Genomic DNA, 8,685 nt, shown 5'->3' with positions numbered 1-8,685 from the left:
AGCTGCATGACAGCTACAACTCCCTGGGCTACTTCCCCATGGCCTCCTCCAAACACCTTCCTTATTCTCACCACAGGACCTTCCTCCTGGTGTCTGATAATGCTTGTGCTCCTCAGTCCTCCAGCAGCATACCCTCTCACTCTCAGCTCCTTGCGCCTCTTCTCCCAGCTCCCCACACTCACACCACAAACTGAAGTGAGCTCCTTTAAAACCCAGGTGCCCTGATTAGCCTGCCTTAATTGATTCTAGCAGTTTCTTCTTAATTGGCTCCAGGTGTCCTAATTAGCCTGCCTGCCTTAACTGGTTCTAGCAGTTCCTGATTACTCTAGTGCAGCCCCTGCTCTGGTCACTCAGGGAACAGAAAACTACTCATCCAGTGACCAGTATATTTGCCCTCTACCAGACTCCTGTACCCCACTGGTCTGGGTCTGTCACAGTCACCAAATGAAATTAATAGGCAGCAGGCTTAAAACAAATACAAGGAAGTTCTTCTTTATGCAGCGCACAGTCAACTTGTGGAACTCCTTACTTGAGGAGGTTGTGAAGGCTAGGACTATAACAGCGTCTAAAAGAGAACTGGATAAATTCATGGTGGTTAAGTCCATTAATGGCTATTAGCCAGGATGGGTAAGGAATGGTGTCCCTAGCCTCTGTTTGTCAGAGGGTGGAGATGGATAGCAGGAGAGAGATCACTTGATCATTGCCTGTTGGTCCACTCCCTCTGGGGCACCTGGCATTGGCCACTGTCGGTAGACAGGATACTACTGGGCTAGATGGACCTTTGGTCTGACCCGGTATGCCCGTTCTTATGCTTTGCTGGCTCTATCTCAGGGATTCCCCTGGAGGAGCCTAACCTGCTCCAGAGGTGTTCTTCCTCTGCTATGGCCTCTCTTTAAACCTTTTTCCAGAACTTCTCTCCTCCACAAAGACCTTTCTCCTCTGCGGTCTCTTCCCAGCTGAGCTCCTTCCATCTACTCATAAGGCATACCTCCTCCACCTCTGGCCAGAAGGCAATTAATCAATCACCTCCAAGGTACAGGGCATAACTAATTTGTTTTTTCCCATTCCAAAGATAAGCCCCATCACAAGGTTACTCATTTTAAGCATGTTTACATCTTAGTGTCTGATGAAGTTTTTTTTTATTTTAATAATTCAGGAAGACAAATGTACAAGTTAGTGAATATTATTGACTCACTTATGGGCATTGTAAAGTAAGTGCATTTTCAGAATTTAAATGAGAGAATTAATTTGGTGAATTAGAGCACAGAGAGCAGTTCATGTATATTGGCAGCATAGAAAGATGCTTGTGGAAGAAATGGTTGAATGCAATCAAGGCTGGCATCATACAGTGGACAAAGTTTTACCATTTGATGGTATCATAGCACCTAGGAGCCCTGGTCATGGGCCAGGACCCCATTTTGTTAGGCACTGTACAAACAAAAGAAAAACTGAAAGTTTTTACTGGTTCTAGCCATAGTCCCATTCTGGGATGGATTCTGCTTTCCTTATTCACATTGAATAACACCTTATTCAGCAAGTTTTCCTATTGATTTCAAGTAAAATGCTATGTAACATGAATAAAGAGTGGCAGAATCGGAATTGTGTGCATAGGGAATGTCTCTCCAGCTGGTAATATTTTCCAAATAAATAAAAATATCGAAGTGTTCCCAGTGTAGTAAATCCTTTAAAAGAATTTGCAAGATATGCAATATCTAATTCTACTTCTGTGTAAACTTAATACAAATAAATAAATCACAAGTACAGTGAGTGGAAAGTTGTGTAAGCAGTGATTGCAGTTGTAATTGACAGTGACTATGATTCACTCTTGGAAATAAGCCATACCTGGGGCACTGCACACAAGAAACACTTTTGTTTCTTTAGAACTGTACAGTGCATTATGCTGGACCAAATTATAACATTAGATGATGCAATGAATGAGTTATTCAGGAAATAAGTTCCAAAGTGTTTATTCCCTCCTGTGAGCATAGCAGACAGTTAAATGTTTGCCCAGCTTACAAATGGACTAACAGCTCCAGTTCTTCATTACCATAAAGTATCTGGCTTTTCTTCCAGTGTTGTTTTTTATCATATTTCTTCTTGCTGCCCTTCAGAGCAAGTGACACTGACTAACAGCCTGCTTGGAGATGAAAAAGCTACTGTCAGAACTTTTTTCCAACCTTTGTGTTTTAATGAGAGATGGGCCTGAGCCAGAATCCTATACCTGAATTTTGGGAATGTACAGTTTTGGATGCAAACCTCATAACTCTGGTCTATCTATCAAAAGGGTCAACTCCAGATCCCTAGATCTGAACATCTCAAACATATTGAAAAGTTCAGATTAACAGCGGGATGCAAATCAAAACTTTTGAGACTCAGACTCAACTCTGCTTCAGACAAGTTTCCATCTTATTTCCTAAATCACATTATGTGAGAAGAAAGGGTTTTCATCACATACCTGTGTTCCTGTTTGTATTTGCCAATAAAGCAGGGAACCCAAACAGGTACCAAAGAGACTAGGCAAATCATATCAAGGCAGAGGTGAACCCTTCAAGAGCAAGAATCCATGCGTTCATTAGGTTACCGGCAAGCGGAACAGCTTGGTTTTCTGTTTGGTTTTGACATGTGTTATCCTGTCCATTTCCTGGTATTGGTCCTGCACACATGTGCTTTCGTATGTTTGTGATGCTTCCCTGGGGTTATCCAGGCTCGTGAGACATCTTACTACCACCTGACCTTAGCATGAGGAAGCCTTGTCTGTGCCTGCTATAGATCATTTCCACAATACCACCAGCTTCTGGCAACACAAGCATTGCCTTCCAGGCCTCCATAGGCCCTGTTCTCTCCTTACAGGTTAACAATAGGCACTTTCCAACTCTCATGTCCTCCAAGAATCTCCCTGGAATGCCCACCCGTGATCCACTGAACAAAGACTTCCTAGATGCTCTTCTCATAAAGGAACAGTACACCCAGCTTACTAGTTACACTGTAGAACACAGCACTGCTCACCACACAGCCCTTAACTTTGTTTATACAGAAAGCAAGTGTAAGTTCATTTGACACCAAACAGAAATGCAAATGATAGGAAACAGAAATATTGGAAACAAAGGGTTATCTATAAAACTAAATCATAATGTGCATACTTAAACCTAAACATAACTAACACCACATTATCAGGTCATATAGAGCAAAAGCTCTCCCAAAATTCTTCTCCATATTCATCAGGGTTGGCTGTGCTCTTCTGTTCATGATTCAAACACACTATCCTCTTGGCTCAATAGAAAGAAGCAATTTGTCTCTGTGCTACGGTGATAGTCCAAAAACCCATTGTCTTCACTTGCAAACAGGATAACCCTCCCTGTCTGTGTTTTCCTATCTAGGATCTCCCCTGGAGACTTTGCAATCACTAGATTAGCATTTTGCTCAGATAGTAAATAGGTGTTCACTGTGAGATATAGAATACTGAATTAACATGTAGACAGACTGAGGGATAAACAGGACTTTTTCCCTGCAGATGTTTGTCAATTTCTGGTGACTGGCACCAACTCACAGATTTTAAGAACATAATTTTTAGTATATATACATAACTCCTTACATCTTTTCTGTATTATTACGATCAGCACAATACAGACTTTCAGTAGAGATCTTACATGACACACTTTGGTGAACTAGTATGTAGATACCAAACCCAGGGGATCCCTGCAAACCTCATGCACCCATGTGCCCTCTGCCACTTGGAACCAAGAGGTCCCAAAATTATATCTCCCCTCTTACATTGACTGAATAGAGTCAGCCACTGGCATCAGTTCAGCCTTCTCCTGTCTGGACAGGGCATCAGTTACCACATTTTCTCTACCCTTAATGTATAGAATTTCCATATCAGATTCTTAGAGGACTATACTCCAGTGCAGCAGTTTGGAGTTGCTACCTTTTGCTCTGTGTAGCCATACCAATGGAAAGTGACCTGTTAGAACCCTGAACCCCCACTGTTAAATAGGTAGGGTCTTAACTGCTTAACCACCCACACATATGCATAACAATCTCATTCTATAACAGAGTACTTTTGTTTAGTGGGGTTTCATTTTTTACTCAAAATCAATGGGATGCTTTTTGTTACCTTGCCCTGTTTGCATTAGTATCACTCCTACACATGCACAGATCAAACATCTTGTCAAAATCTGGACTGGCCAGAACAGGCTTTCCTGCAGGGCCGGTGCAACCACTAGGCAAATTGAGCGACTGCCTAGGGCGCCTAGTGGTTGAGGGTGCCTAAAAACCCACTCAGGCGAGGAGTTGGAGTGGAGGTGAGCTGGGGTGTGGGGGGCGCAGGGAGGGCCTCCTGCAGTAACGGGGAGGGGGGCGCACAGGGGAACCGCTCCCCGCCCCAGATCACCTCCACTCTGCCTCCTCCACTGAGCACACAGCCCCCACTCCAATCGGCGCTGCAAGCCTGGGAGGGGAGGAGAATTAGAACAGCGCCGGCATGCTCAGTGGAGGAGGCGGAGCGGAGGTGAGCTGGAGCGGGCTCCCCGGGCGGGGTGGGCGTGGTTAGCTGCCACAGAGGGGCGGGGGGCATGGTTAGCTGGGTGGGGGGGTGGCGCAAGGTGGTGCACCAGCCCTGCTTTCCTGACATAATTATCTTTACCTCACCAAAGCCTTTTTGACAGACTGCTGTCCGCATCACCATGTTAGATATGTACAAAAAATCAAAACCTGCAAGAATGGACACAAGGTCACTGAACTCCCCACACAAACCTGTGGTAATAAATAGTCATAAAAGACTGCACTTGCTTTTTGGTTCTGGGTAGAGGCCAGTTAACAATGGAGTCAACTTTCAAGGGATCCAGGCAAATTTGGCTCCCTACCACCTAATGACCCGAGTAAGTGACTTTAGCTGTCCTTGGCACTTTCACTGTCAGACCTCCATCTTTGAGTCTTTCCAGAACAATTCCCAAGCATTTTTTATGATCCAGCAGGAATTGCTAGAGACTGCAATATCAGCTATCTAGGCCCCTTCAAAGTCCTGCAACCCATTTAACACCTGGTTAACAAGCCTCTAAAAGGTGTCTCCTGCATCAATTAGCCCAACAGACAACACTTTGAACTCAAAAAGTTCCAAATCAGTAATTACGGTTGATTTTTTTTTTCTTCTGGGCTTCACTGTCCAAGGGAATTTGTCAATATCCATTTGTTAAATCCAGGGAGTTCAGGAATTTTGCCTGGACTAAAGTGTCTAGCATGTCATAAATTCTGGGCATAAATGTGTACATTAGGAACTGTTACAGCATTAAGCTTTTTGTAATCAACATAAAACCACATGATCCTATCCTTTTGGGGGGATCATAACAACTGTAGCAGCACAGGGACTCTCACTCAGTAATTATTCCCACAGCAGGCATGCTTTTTATCTCCTTAAGAATTTGCTCCTGCATTTTACCAGTTATCTGGTATACTCTGCTGGGTGCAGGTTGTGATCCCACACAGGTGGTGTCTTAGAATGCTCCTCTGTTTAGCATATCATGTTTACAATGGCTTCTTAGTTGTGATACCTTTTAAACCTGTTTATATGCACAGTCTGAGGTGCAGCCCTGCTGTAGGGCTTTCATACCTTGTAAGTAACCTTGTTAACCCTTTCTACCACCCCAAAAGTTCCCTCCCAGGCATTCTCCATTTTGTGTTTTGTTTTTTAAATAGGGATTAATACCAGTGCCAGAGCACCCACATCAAATGGTTGTTCACAAGTATTGTAATTATACTGTTCTTTTTTTTGAGCTGTTTGGCTTTTTGTGAGGTTTTCCTGTACCATTCCCACTATAGTTTTTAAATCCCCTCTAAACCTTTGCACATATTCAGCCACTGGTTCCCCTTCCATCTCAGTGCTACCCTCCCAGGAGTCCCTGATGAGATGATCCAGGAGGCCTCTGACTTCTCCCATATAGAAAGTCAAATGGGGGGCAAACCTTATGCAGTCTTGGGGCACCTCCGAATAAGCAAATAACAGATTGGGATGTAATGTTACCCTATCACTGGCCATCTTGTTTGCATATTTTCCCATCCCGGCATAGATTCTAGAGTCCCACTCAACCTCTCAACCAAATTGTTTGGCTGTGTATGATATAAGACAGATTTTAATTGCTATACCTCCAGCACATTCCATGTGTCACTAAATAGCTGGAACATGAAATCTGACCCACAATCTGATATTTTTTCTTTTGGAAAATGCACTCTACTGAATACAGAAAACAATTCCTTAATAATTGTTTTAGCTTCCACATTAGACAGAGCAACTACTTCTGGATACCTGGCACCAAAATCCACCATGACTAATCGGTATTTTTTTCCCCTCTGGATTGGCTGGGATAATGGCCTTATGCTATCCATAGCCACCCTGCAAAATGCTACACCTCTATCCCGATATAATGCAACCCAATATAACATGAATTCGGATATAATGTGGTAAAGCAGTGCTCCGGGGGGGGGGGAGGGGGTTGCGCACTCCAGTGGATCAAAGCAAGTTCAATATAATGCGGTTTAACCTATAACGTGGTAAGATTTTTTGGCTCCTGAGGACAGCGTTATATCGAGGTAGAGGTGTACTTTGATTACTGGTGGTGTGTGCAAGTATCCTACAGGGATCTTCAGATTCTGACATGAGTCACAAGTCCTGCAGTAATTAATTTTCTTTAGCCTTTCATATGTCCTTTCTGTTGCCAAGTGACCAGCAAAGGACAATGATAGGCTAGTAACGTTAATGCCACATGATGCCTTAATGGAACCATCAACTGTTTGTAGGGATCCCCAGGACTTCTATTTTTGCCCACGAAGGCCTCCCTGTACATCCTTCCCGCTTCTATTAAGAATCCCTTGCCCCATTCTCTCTACTTAGGGCATTACTGTAGAGGGCCTCCCTTATGCTTTCCAGTGAGGGGTCTGAACTTTGCTCTGCAGCAAACTCCATTTGGCTTTTGTTTTCACTGCAGCCTCTCTCAGGTATGGGGGTTGACTCCTCCTTCACCTGCTCATGAGACACATTGCTACTTTCCACTGATAAGGGCTCAGATGCATCTTACCTGCCTTCTTACTGCTATCCCTGTCTCCTCAGAATTTACCTCTGGGAACTCAGAGACATAGTCCCCTCTTCTACAGTTCATAATATTAACAACTTTAGAGAGTGAGATAGTGTCATTCCAACCAATGCATCAGCTGGTAAATTCTTGAGAACTCCCACATTCAAAGTACCCTTTAATTTCCACTCTAATGTATTGGGAACTAAAGCCACCATGGTTTTAAACTACCCTAGGATTATATCAGCCTCCTTACTCACATCTCTCCTTACTAAAGAAATCTGTGCTCCAGTGTCTTTCCATCCCTCGCACACTTTACCATTTACCTTGGCCTGGTTAATGAACTTTTTGTCTACTTCCAGGCTGTCAGACTTGACAAAATTCACAATAACTGCCACCTCTGAAATCTCTGACTGGAAGGTAACTGTATTACCCTCCAGTATAACTGGACAGATCAGAGCATGGGCCTCCATATTTAGGGCATTGCTTCATGTGTTTAAGGGATTCACATAAGTAAAGCTTTCTTGGATCTTCCTCTTAGCCTGGGTCTGATAGATATTAGTAGGCAGCCATGGAGATGTGAGTTTAGTCCCCCCTCCACCTTCCTTTTCTGCCCAGAAACAACACCCCCTTTCTACTTTACTATGGGCTTTTGCCCTTTCTTTTGGGAGCTGTGCTTGTACAAACAAGTCAGCCGCATCCACAGATGTTAGGGATTTCTCCCACATTGCAGCCCTCACCTCTTGAGAGCAGACATCAAAGTACTGCTCTTGAAGAAATAAATCTATGAAGTAGTTTTAAGTTCCTGCCCCTTTTTATCCATTTTTTCATATAATCCACTATTTTTATGAACATATTCCCCGTGATCGAACACGTCAGCCTTTTTAAGGGTTCTAAATTTTAAGTGATATGTCCCATTTTTTACCTAGCTGCCTAAATCTCTGGCTTTTCACCATTCAATGACTTCTAAAATGCACATGTGTGTTGTCAATGCAAAAATCTGCCTCAATAAACATTTGGGTGAATGTCAAATTGAATTTTAACATCATAAATAACAGGAAGAATATACTGATTGAATATACATAATTCAATTTTTAAAAACCATTTTTTCTTAAATGTGAGTTAATCTGTTACAGAATGTTCAGTTTGCTGCACCAGAGTGCTATAAAAACCATAGTGCCTTTCTGCAGAATTTGGGCCAGATCTTCAGATGGTGTAAATCAGTATTGTTTCCCTGAAGTCAGTGGAGCTACTCCAATTAACAGTAGTGGAGACCCCTTTAATCCAAATTGCTGCAGAATAGAAAGGGTCTTATAAATAAGAGGGAAAAGGATTATTAAGGCTTATTTGTGCTGTCTTCGAGATGTTATACCAAAGGAAAAGTCAGAATCAGAGACACACACTAAGAACTGAGATTAAACAAAGAGCTGTTGGCACTATAATAAATTCATAACAAAACCTTCAAACACATTTTGTCACTATAGATCCAGTACCTGTCAGAGATGCCCGAGAATAATCTTGATAAATGAGAGCAATGGGTTGAAATCAATAAAATGTGGTTCAATAAAGACAAATGCAAGGTAGTTCACACAGGACGGAATAATCAGTTATTTAAATATATAGT

The sequence above is a fragment of the Trachemys scripta genome, chromosome 5 (genome assembly GCF_013100865.1).
Source record: "Trachemys scripta elegans isolate TJP31775 chromosome 5, CAS_Tse_1.0, whole genome shotgun sequence".
Taxonomy (NCBI): Eukaryota; Metazoa; Chordata; order Testudines; family Emydidae; genus Trachemys; species Trachemys scripta.
Note: the sequence above shows the minus strand (reverse complement) of the source record.